Genomic DNA, 13,013 nt, shown 5'->3' with positions numbered 1-13,013 from the left:
ATATAAAATGTTACACAGGCATGCAAATTTTTTGAGTGGCAATACTTTCGCTTATAAGGAATTTGCAAACAGAGCTAGTGTATATAAGACAATAACGAGAGCAGTAGGTAGCTCAAGAGAACGGACAAGATTTAAGGAAAAAGAGAGAATGAATTGTTGAGTGTGAAACCATTTTGAAACACCCAGAAATATCACTGACATTTATGAGTCCAAATAATTACTGTTGCAATTCTATTGAAGAATGGCAGAAAAGCATTGCACCTCGACAACATTCGCAATCTTCCTTCGAAACATTTCTGCCACCACATGACTACCCATGATGCTCTTCTATGCCATCAAATAAGAAACATATGATTTTGTGTGGGACACAGCTCGTGTTTCTCTCTCCATCGCATATCACATCGTTTGAGTCTTTCAACATTTTACTCTCGCTAATCTAGTTATGTTCTTTGTTTTTGGAGCTAATGGTGACACCTCGTATACAAGATGATCAAATTACTGTTGACATTGTCAGCAATTCATAAAATACCGGTAACAATAGAAACAGAGTCAGGCACCCAGCATCGCTTCTCCACACACACACACAACTTCAACACAAAAGTGTAGACGAGAATATCAAATCAGACTCTAAACAAGACAACAAAAGCCAAGCAGTCTGCCAAAAAGAAAACACAAACACGACTTCATTCATCGATCGATTGCACACGCACGCACCTCCACCCCCTTTCTCTACTAACTGTAGAACATAATCGTAAATTATAAAAAAAAAACTGTATATGTAGATGAGATAACAATTATCAAGAGAGGGTTGACAGCATCTCGCCCACTCATATCTAACATTATAAATTGCAATCGAAAATTGTTGTTGACAAAAATTGTCTTTCTCTTACCCCAATTTGCATACAATCTAGTTATGATGCCTCTGTAGGAATTCGTTAAGACACGAACTATAAACGAAAACCATCTTCATCACTCACCAACAATCACTAAAACTCACCCAAGTAGTAGCCCATGATGATGATCATACGAAGGCTTTCTGATAAAGTTTCAAATATACCAATCGTTCAAGCTCTGCCACCGATCTCTGCTCGCCTAGGCATTGTCGTTAACGTGTCAGTTAACTCATACCAATAGGCAAGTGGAATGCATTGTCTCTATCACTTACTGCGTGGCAGCATCTCTGTCGACTTTATTGCCACTTGTTTTTATGAATTACTCTTAACGTTGACGTAGCCTCAACGTCGAAGGTATGACGTCTGTTTTGACGTTTGTTTTGATATTTTCAGGGCAGAGTTTTGGTGTGATTTCTTAACTGACTACTTCTAAGTGGCGCATCGCAGCGAAAACAAACTGTGCGACAGCACCCGACTGAATATTGCGGGGACTTTTATTCTTCAAAACATTTTTTTTCGAAAAAATATGTTTATATTTTTCAGTCGATCGTATATTTGCCAGAGTTTAAGTTCGTTTTAGCTAGAGACTAGTTTGCCAAACTAAAACAACCGGTAACATTTTCGCGTAAAAATTTATTCAAACCAAAAACAATATCAAGTGAATATAAAAATTATAAATATCAAAATTAAGTGAAAATAGAAAAAATAGAATATTTTATTAAATATAAAATAAAATAGTTTGAAAAACAAAAAACTAAAAATTTTGCAAATAAGGTGGAATATTAAAAACTAGAAAATCTATAAATAAATAAAACTAAGGTAATATAACTACCCAATTATTTATTATTAAAAATAATATTTAAAAATTTATAATATATAATGTATTATAAAAATGAAAAAATCTACCTTTAACAAAAAAAAAAATAATTTTTTGGGTAATAAAAATAAATATTTATTTAAAAACAATATTATTGTTGTTTATTGGTTGCAATAAATAAAACAAGCAAAAGAAAAAAAAAAGCAAAAAAATAAGTGTAAATATAACAATTTATGGAAATATTAAACATTAGTGGAAAATTTAAATTTGGGTGATGTATTAATAAAAATATATAAATTTTAAATATCAAAAACAAAAAAATATTACAATAATCAAATAAAATCCTTAAAGGAAAATCAACATCTTTGGATCCAAGTGAATCAACCAAACTAGAGACACAAAAACCTCACAATAACGCTTTTTATCTTTAATCCAAAGATTCAATATCTCAGTTTAGATTATTTTTCGAAATGAAATTGTTTTTGCCTTACAATATAAATATTCTCCTAATTAAAATTTCATTACCTTAAAAATGTATTCTTAAAATTGTGTAAATTGCGAATCCTAAATTTATTTCTATAACAAATTTTGTCAAAATTTGATTTTTATAGAAAATTTTTGTCAATATTTTATTTCGATAGAAAATTTTATTAAGGATTTATTTCTGTAGAAAATTTTGTCAATATTTTTGTTTGTATAGACAATTTTATAATAATGTATTTCTATAGAAAATTTTGGCAACATTTTATTTCTATTGAAAATTTTTTCAAATTTTATTTCTATAAAAAATTCTTGAAAAAATTTATTTTTCGAGATTTTTTTGCAAAATTGTATTTATATAAAAAAAATTTGTCAACATTTTTAAAATTAAATTTTGTCAAAATTTTATTTTTATAGAAAATTTTATTAATGTTTTATTTCTATAGAAAATGTTGTCAAAATTTTTATTTGTACAGACAATTTTTTTTTTTTTATTATTATATGTTTAGTGATACCACCCTGCCAGTGACAAGGGGTGGAATTATTTGGTATAGACAATTTTGTAAAAATTTATCTTAATTTATTATAAATTTAATTTTGTCAAAGTTTTATTTCTATAGAAAGATTTGTCAAAATATAATTTCTTTAGAAAATTTTGTCAACATTTTATTTCTCTGGAAACATTTTATTTCTATAGAAAATTTTCTCCAAATTTTTATTTCAATTTTAAAATTTTTTGTCAATATTTTTATTTCTATAGAATTGTTTTGTTAAAATTTTAATTCTACAGAAAATTGTTGCAAAATTTTGATTTCTATACAAAATTTTGTAAAAATTTTATTTCTATAGAAAATTTTGTCAAAATTTTATTTCTATAGAAAATTTTGGCAAAATGTTATTTCTATAGAACATTTTGGCAAAATTTTATTTCTATAAAAAATTTTTTGCAATATTTTATGTTTACAGAAAATTTTATTTTTAGAGATTTTTTTTGCAAAATTGTATTTATATAAAAAAATTTTTCAACATTTTATTTCTTTTGTCACCATTTTTATTTCTATAAAAATTTTGTCAACATTTTTTTTCTATAGAAAATTTAAATTTTTTTTTTTTTATAGAAATTTTTGTTAATTTTTTTTCTATAGAAAATTTTGTCAACATTTTCATTTCCATCGAAAATTTTGTCAACATTTTGTTTTCCTTAGAAAGATTTATCAAAATTTAGAAATTTTTGTCAAAATTTTATTTCTATAGAAAATTTTGTTAAAATTCTATTTCTATAGAAAAATTTTGCAAAATGTTATTTCTACAGAAAATTTTGTCAACAAAATGTTAATTCTATAGAAAAATTTGACACAATTTTTATTTCTATAGAAAATTTTGTCCAAATTTGTATTTCAATTTTAAAATTTATTGTCAATATTTTTATTTTGATAGAATTTTTTGTCAAAATTTTAATTCTACAGAAAATTTTAGCAAAAGTATATTTCTATAAATAAATTTATTTGTATAGAAAATTTTGTCAAAATTGTTTTTTTTTTTTGTCAAAATTTTATTACTATAAAAAATGTTTGCAAAATTGTATATTTATAGAAAAATTTTATTTCTATAAAAAATGTTTGCAAAATTTTATTTTTATCTAAAATTTTATTTAAAGAGAATTTTTTGGAAAATTTTATTTCCATAAAAAAAATTTGTCAACATTTTTATTTCTATAAAAATTATGTCAGAATTTTTATTTCTATAAAAATTTTGTCATAATTTTTATTTCTATACAAAATTTTGTCGAAATTTTATATTTATAGAAAATTTTGTCAAAATTTTATTTCTTTAAAAAATTTTGTCAAAATTCTATTTCTATAGAAAATGTTGTCAAAATTTTATATCTATAGAAACTTTGGCCAAAATTTTATTTCTTTGGAAAATTTTGTCAAAATTCTATTTCTATAGAAAATTTTGTCAAAATATTTATTTATACAGAAAATTTTGTCAAAATTTTATTACTATGAAAATTTTGTCAAAATTGTATTTTTATAGAAAATTGTAACTAAATTTTATTTCGATAGAAAATTTTATTAAGGATTTATTTCTGTAGAAAATTTTGTCAATATTTTTATTTGTATAGACAATTTTATAATAATGTATTTCTATAGAAAATTTTGGCAACATTTTATTTCTATTGAAAATTTTTTCAAATTTTATTTCTATAAAAAATTCTTGAAAAAATTTATTTTTCGAGATTTTTTTGCAAAATTGTATTTATATAAAAAAAATTTGTCAACATTTTTAAAATTAAATTTTGTCAAAATTTTATTTTTATAGAAAATTTTATTAATGTTTTATTTCTATAGAAAATGTTGTCAAAATTTTTATTTGTACAGACAATTTTTTTTTTATTATTATATGTTTAGTGATACCACCCTGCCAGTGACAAGGGGTGGAATTATTTGGTATAGACAGTTTTGTAAAAATTTATCTTAATTTATTATAAATTTAATTTTGTCAAAGTTTTATTTCTATAGAAAGATTTGTCAAAATATAATTTCTTTAGAAAATTTTGTCAAAATTTTATTTCTCTGGAAACATTTTATTTCTATAGAAAATTTTCTCCAAATTTTTATTTCAATTTTAAAATTTTTTGTCAATATTTTTATTTCTATAGAATTGTTTTGTTAAAATTTTAATTCTACAGAAAATTGTTGCAAAATTTTGATTTCTATACAAAATTTTGTCAAAATTTTATTTCTATAGAAAATTTTGTCAAAATTTTATTTCTATAGAAAATTTTGGCAAAATGTTATTTCTATAGAACATTTTGGCAAAATTTTATTTCTATAAAAAAATTTTTGCAATATTTTATGTTTACAGAAAATTTTATTTTTAGAGATTTTTTTGCAAAATTGTATTTATGTAAAAAAATTTTTCAACATTTTATTTCTTTTGTCACCATTTTTATTTCCATAAAAATTTTGTCAACATTTTTTTTCTATAGAAAATTAAAAATTTTTTTTATAGAAATTTTTGTTAATTTTTTTTCTATAGAAAATTTTGTCAACATTTTTTATTTCAATAGAAAATTTTGTCAACATTTTCATTTCCATCGAAAATTTTGTCAACATTTTGTTTTCCTTAGAAAGATTTATCAAAATTTAGAAATTTTTGTCAAAATTTTATTTCTATAGAAAATTTTGTTAAAATTCTATTTCTATAGAAAAATTTTGCAAAATGTTATTTCTACAGAAAATTTTGTCAACAAAATGTTAATTCTATAGAAAAATTTGACACAATTTTTATTTCTATAGAAAATTTTGTCCAAATTTGTATTTCAATTTTAAAATTTATTGTCAATATTTTTATTTTGATAGAATTTTTTGTCAAAATTTTAATTCTACAGAAAATTTTAGCAAAAGTATATTTCTATAAATAAATTTATTTGTATAGAAAATTTTGTCAAAATTGTTTTTTTTTTGTCAAAATTTTATTACTATAAAAAATGTTTGCAAAATTGTATATTTATAGAAAAATTTTATTTCTATAAAAAATGTTTGCAAAATTTTATTTTTATCTAAAATTTTATTTAAAGAGAATTTTTTGGAAAATTTTATTTCCATAAAAAAAATTTGTCAACATTTTTATTTCTATAAAAATTATGTCAGAATTTTTATTTCTATAAAAATTTTGTCATAATTTTTATTTCTATACAAAATTTTGTCGAAATTTTATATTTATAGAAAATTTTGTCAAAATTTTATTTCTTTAAAAAATTTTGTCAAAATTCTATTTCTATAGAAAATGTTGTCAAAATTTTATATCTATAGAAACTTTGGCCAAAATTTTATTTCTTTGGAAAATTTTGTCAAAATTCTATTTCTATAGAAAATTTTGTCAAAATATTTATTTATACAGAAAATTTTGTCAAAATTTTATTACTATGAAAATTTTGTCAAAATTGTATTTTTATAGAAAATTGTATCTAAATTTTATTTCTGTAGAAAATTTTGTCAAAATTTTATTTTTATAGAAAATTTTACCTAAATTTTATTTCTATAGAAAATTTTGTCAAAATTTTATTTTTATAGAAAATTGTATCTAAATTTTATTTCTATAGAAAATTTTTCAAAAGTTTTATTTGCATAGAAAATTTTGTCCAATTTTTTTTTTCAATTTTAAAATTTAGTGTCAATATTTTTATTTCCATAGAATTTTTTGTCCAAAATTTAATTCTACAGAAAATTTTAGCAAAAGGTTATTTCTATAAAAAGTTTATTTGTATAGGAATTTTTGTCAAAATTGTTATTTTTTTGTAAATTTTTATTTCTATAAAAAATGTTTGCAAAATTTTATTTTTATATAAAATTTTATTTATAGAGAATTTTTTGGAAGATTTTGTTTCTATAAAAAAATTGTCAATATTTTATGTTATGTTAAAAACTGATTTATCAGAATTTTTATTTATAAAAAATTTTGTCAAAATTTTATTTTTATAGAAACTTTTGTCAATATTTTTTTTTGGAAAATTTTGTCAAAATTCTAGTTCTATAGAAAATTGTATCAACATTTTTATTTCTATACGAAATGTTGTCAAAATTTTTATTTCTATAGAAAATGTTTGCAAAATTTTATATATATAGAAAATTATTGCAAAATTTTATTTCTATAGAAAATTTTATCATTATTTTTATTTCTATAGGATATTTGTAAAAATTTTATTGTTATAGAAATTTTTGTCAAAAATTTTATTTTTACAGAAAATATTTTTATTTCTATAGAAAATTTTTGAAAATTTATTTTTTCTATAGAAAATTTTGTCAAAATGTTTGTTTCTATTTTTAATTTTAAATCCCTTTTTTATAAGGCAGTTGAAATCTAGCTAAAGTAGATTTCGGAAAAGTAATGTCAATGAGGTATAACTCAAATTAAAAAAAAAAAAAACAAAAAACAAAAATAGCATTTTTGTCATACCAGCTTGCGAACTGCAATAAGAGCAGAATTTCGAAAAACCAAACCAGGCCGATAGCTTCTAGTTGCTAGTGCTCGTATAAATAAGTTTGTTATTAATTGTAACTATAATAAATTAAGTAATAAATAAATAAATAATTCTTTTTTTTTAATTTTGACGATTCGCTGTGCTTCTTTTGGAAAAATATAAAGAATTTCATATGGAGCATTATTGTAAACTGATCTCGAAAAAATTACCACAATAGTTATCGAATTTATGGAAATTGCACAAGTTCTTATCTACAAAATATCGTCCGAAACCACGAAAAAATACTAGCAACATTGTTCACAAGAAACGTGCTCACCACCTTTGTTATCACAATGAACAGAATAGTGAATCTCCCACAATTTATTATTAATTTAAATTTAGGGTTTCTATCAATATATTGTATCTTAAATCAATATATTGCATATTATATCATTGGCAAAAATTTCTTCAACATTACTAGTAATTATAGTTTTATTACAATTATTTTTTATGCTCAATTTATAGAAGAAAATTTTCTATTTTTTTTTTCAATAATTAATCTGCAAATTCCAAATGTCCAAATGTTCCAAATGTCTCTCATACTTGTTTAGTAAATATTCTTAGTACTTTCGCAAAATATCTTTTTGTGTTTTTCTTATTGATAATTTAAAATCAAAACAACAAAAAATGTCCATCACGTTTTGGTTTATAGAACTAGCTTAGAATTTAAATTAAATAGAGAAGTGTGACTTGACAAAAGATAACTTCAAATAGACATGGCTCACACGTTTGGAAATACGGTTAAAATTATGTTTTCCTCAGAAATAGAAATAATTAAGTGCGAAATATTGCAAAAAAATTTGCATAAATTCGTAGATTGGAATTTAGACTAAAGAGGACAAATTTCGCGAAAAGCATTTTAAACCAAAAAATTTTGAGACTAACACTTCACAATGTATATGCCGAACGATTTCTATTTTTTTTTTTAACTTTTTTTAACAAACTTTTGCAAATATCAAACGCATTTCATCAGCTACAAATGACTTGTTTTTTTGCTGTTAATTTAATATTTTCGCATTTTTTGTCAAGTGATAACTTCAAAAAACTATATGTATGTATTTTTTATATTTTTTTTTTTTTTTTAAATTACCAATATAAATTTAATTTTAGTGCTGATATTTTAATAAATAAATTTTTGTGACACGCGTGATTCACGTGAGTCGTGAGCAAAATTTGAAGGAACTCTCGTGAATGTGCGTGAATGGGAGAAATAAAATCGTGAATGTGAGAAATAAAATCGGTTCGTGAGTGTGCGTGAATAAAATTTCTGCAAAATCACGCTCACGAAAAAAATCAATATTTAATTCATACTCGTATGTAAACTGAAATTTATTTAACTCTCGAACTATATCATATTTTTTAATTTTGTTACCTTTGCTGATTTCCGTATGGAAAATATCGTGAGTCTCGTGAATTTGTAGTGAATGACGTGAATTGTCGTGAATCGTGCGTGAGTGTGAGTCTTAAAGAGTAGTTCCTGCGTGAGCGTACGGCAGTACTGGTTTTCATTTCGTGAATGTGCGTGAGTGGAATTGGCTACCACACGTATCGTGCGTGAATAAACATTTTGGTTCGTAAATGTGCGTGAGTGTGAGTGAAATTTCAGTCACGCGCACACCTCTACCTTCTACCCAGTGTTGCCGTTTTGGTCCAATGGGACCAAAATTGGTCCAAAAAATTATAAATTTTTAAATTTGGTCCGATGGTCGGACCAAATGGAATTTTGTTGATATTGGTCCATTTTCTTCAAATCGGTATTTTTTCCTATATGTTAGAAATACATTTTTTACAAAAATTTCTACAGAAATTAAATTTAGACAAAATTTTCTATAGAAATAAAAGTTTGACAAAAATTTCTATAGAAATAAAATTTTGCCAAAATTTTCTATAGAAATAAAATGTTGACAAAATTTTCTATAGAAATAATTAGAAGAAAAAAAAATGAATAGAAATAAAAATTTGACAAAAAATTTTAACTTTTTAATTAATATTAATTTAATTTGAAAAATGGTCCGCTGGGGGTAATTTTGGTCCGATTTTGGAAAAAATTTGGTCCAAAATAAAATTTTATTGTGGCAACGCTGCTTCTACCACAAAAATTATTAGGATCGCTTAATAAATGCTTATCTTTATGATTATTTCCTATTAAAACTATTCTTCTACAAAAGTTGTACGAATATTAGCTGAAGAAACAGCCAGTCTTTTATATTGAAAGGGATTTCGAACAAACCTTGTGATATTAAATAATTGTATTGGTTATTTAATAATATTACAATTCTAAGCAGAACCACTAATTGCTGGTTGATATATGTTATGTTGTAATAAAACTTACTACTATAATTTAAATGAAACCGTTCCAGACTCAACAATGTATTATAATTGGTTACACTGAGAGAAATTGTTACAAAAGATTTTGTAATGATCATTTTTTTTATTATTTACTTGATTGAAAATTTACATAAAATAAAATTTAAATTGGAATAAATTGGATTTAATTTATACGTTTTTATCTTAATATAAATTTTAATATTAATAAACAAATATTTGTTTATGTTTCATTGTATTATTTAATTAATTATTCGTTTGGTATACACGCATTTAGCGATTGCTATATTATTGCAAAGTAAAATAATATTTATTTTATAATACGGCAATCGAAGAACAATCTTATACAAAAAAGTTAAAGAAAACTTCAAGCTTACACACAATTTTTTTTTTCTGATTCAATCACGAAATTAATTGATCCAATTAATTTTTTTAATGAAATGTCTTCAATCACAGAAATTATAGTATCAATTAAAAAATTAATTGAAGGTCAATTAAACAATTGATTGATTCAATTAAAAAATTAATTGATACTATTAATTTTTGTGATTGATTTTTGTTTTAAGAAAAAATTTTTTTGAATCAATTAAATTTTTAATTGAATATTTTTTAAAACTCAATTAAAATTTTAATTGGAAAAAATTCGTGAAATTTTTTTCTGATTCAATCACGAAATTGATTGATCCAATTAATTTTTTAATTGAAATGTCTTCAATCACAGAAATTATAGTATCAATTAAAAAATTAATTGAAGGTCAATTAAACAATTGATTGATTCTATTAAATATTAATTTTTGTGATTGTGTTTTGTTTTAATTAAAAATTTTTTGAATCAATTAAATTTTTAATTGAATATTTTTTAAAACTCAATTAAAATTTTAATTGGAAAAAATTTCGTGAAATTTTTTTCTGTGTACTTTTTCCATATAAATTCATTCGATAAACTGTTAATAATGTATTTTGCATATGGACAGAAAATTTATATTAAATTTAGGAACAATGGTTAACATGACCGTCTTCTCTTCAACGAAAGTTTATAAGTTCATCTTAAGTTTTGACCGACACCAAAAAGATTTTCGGCGGCGGCGATTTATCACCTCTTACACTAATAGAAACAATTACGTTCCACAATCGTGAACGGACGGTGACAAAATATTATTCCCAATTTATTGGAAAAAAAATGCTAAAAAATTGTCTAATTTTCCAATAACTAATCTTCAAATTACAAATCTGTCTTATATACACACAAAAATTTTTTTTCTGATACAATCACGAAATTAATTGATCCAATTAATTTTTTAATTGAAATGTCTTGAATCACAGAAATGATAGTATCAATTAAAAAATTAATTGACAGTCAATTAAAAATTAATTGATCCAATTAAATAATTAATTGATACTATTAATTTTTGTGATTGATTTTTGTTTCAATTAAAAAATTTGTTGAATCAATTAAATTTTTCATTGAATATTTTTTAAAACTCAATTAAGATTTTAATGGGAAAAATTTTTGTGATTTTTTTTTTCTGTGTACGCAATTAGTACTTTCACGAAGGAAAAATATCGTTCGATTTTTTTTATTGATAATTTAAAATAAAAATGCCTGGCACGTTTCGATTTACAACTTGATTAGAATTTAAATTAAATAGAGAAGTGTGAGTTGAAAAACGATATCTTTAAATAGACATACCTCACAAGTTTGAAATTACAGTTAAATCTATTTTTCCCTGGGGAAGAAATAATAAAGAGCCAAATTTAAGCAAAAATTTGCATAAATTTATACATAAGAATTTAGATTAAAGAGGGGGAAAAATCGCTAAATGTACTTTAAAACATTAAAATTTGTGTATAACACTTAACAATATATCTGCCGAACGATTTCTATATTACTATATTATATATATATATTCTATAATATATATTATATATATATATATATATATATATATATATATATATATATATATATATATATATATATATATATATATATATATATATATATATATATATATATATATATATATATATATATATATAAATATATATATATATATATATATATATATATATATATATATATATATATATATATATATATATATATATATATATATATATATATATATATATATATATATATATATATATATATATATATATATATATATATATATATACATATATATATTGTTTTTAATACGAAAATGTTGTATATTTCTAACAAACTTTTGCAAATATACAACGCATTTCTTAAGCGATACAAGTTTTTTTTTTAATTTTATTTTATTGCTATTTTTTTAAGTGACAATATATCCAATATTTTTTGGAGTATAATTATGTTAGACTACAAAACCTATTACAAATAGGGAGCCACCGTGGTGCAATGGTTAGCATGCCCGCCTTGCATACACAAGGTCGTGGGTTCGATTCCTGCTACGACCGAACACCAAAAAGTTTTCCAGCGGTGTATTATCCCACCTCAGTAATGCTGGTGAAATTTCTGAGGGTTTCAAAGCTTCTCTAAGTGGTTTCACTGCAATGTGGAACGCCGTTCGGACTCGGCTATAAAAAGGAGGTCCCTTGTCATTGAGCTTAACATGGAATCGGGCAGCACTCAGTGATAACAGAGAAGTTCACCACTGTGGTATCACAATGGACTGAATAGTCTAAGTGAGCCTGTTACATCGGGCTGCCACATAACCTAACCTAACCTATTACATATAGGTTTTTTCGAAATAATCAACAATAGAAACTAAAAAAAGAAAACAATAGAAATTAAATTTTAGTGATAATATCCTCATAAATGTCATAATGGATTGATTACCTTCTACCAAAAATTAGTAGACCTTAACATATGAGAGAAATATTGCGATTAACACATATTTTGCTTACCTTTATGATTATTTCCTACTAAAAACATTATTATACTCGACCATATGTTTATTTACATTATTTATTTAATGGGATTTTGAACTAACATTGTCATATTAAATAATTTTATCGGTTGTTTAATAATATTACATATCTAAACAGCACCTCTAAATTATTTTAAATTATTTTGTAATAAAACTCCGGCTCCGACTAACATTGTCATATTAAATAATTTTATCGGTTGTTTAATAATATTACATATCTAAACAGCACCTCTAAATTATTTTAAATTATTTTGTAATAAAACTCCGGCTCCGACTCCAGCATTTCTTATTAGCCTCGACTCCGACTCCGGAGTCGACTCCAGGTGGTGTACCTAAATCTCATTTTAACAGTATTCCAATTGTAATATTAAGGTGTAGTGTTCCAAAAATAGACCGATTTAAGTATTCTACTTTGTCATACGTGTTTATATGTCAAAAAGAACTCTAATTTTTGATACGACTCGACGACAAATCTCAGCATTTTAGGGGTGTAAAGAACTCTACATTTTAATTTCGGGCCAATAAATTAAAATACGACACAAAGCTATAGAGAG

At 23.0% G+C, this 13,013-nt stretch overlaps 1 protein-coding gene across 3 annotated transcripts in view; it reads left to right on the top strand.

The window, feature by feature from the left end:
* The window catches only part of LOC142228039 (uncharacterized), a 73,206-nt gene that overhangs the window by 23,039 nt on the left and 37,154 nt on the right, over positions 1-13,013 (top strand). The window contains exon 1 of one of the 3 annotated variants that reach the window (XM_075298319.1): positions 1,413-1,712. The exons of 1 other annotated variant lie outside the window; for it this stretch is intronic. The gene's annotated coding sequence lies outside the window, so the exon portion shown is untranslated. Of the gene's footprint in view, positions 1-1,412; positions 1,713-13,013 lie in introns of those variants that run through there. One more of the 3 variants, XM_075298316.1, reaches the window with a different exon arrangement.

This window comes from Haematobia irritans, chromosome 3, assembly GCF_050003625.1.
Source record: "Haematobia irritans isolate KBUSLIRL chromosome 3, ASM5000362v1, whole genome shotgun sequence".
Taxonomy (NCBI): Eukaryota; Metazoa; Arthropoda; class Insecta; order Diptera; family Muscidae; genus Haematobia; species Haematobia irritans.
This window is presented reverse-complemented; position numbering and strand designations above follow the sequence as displayed.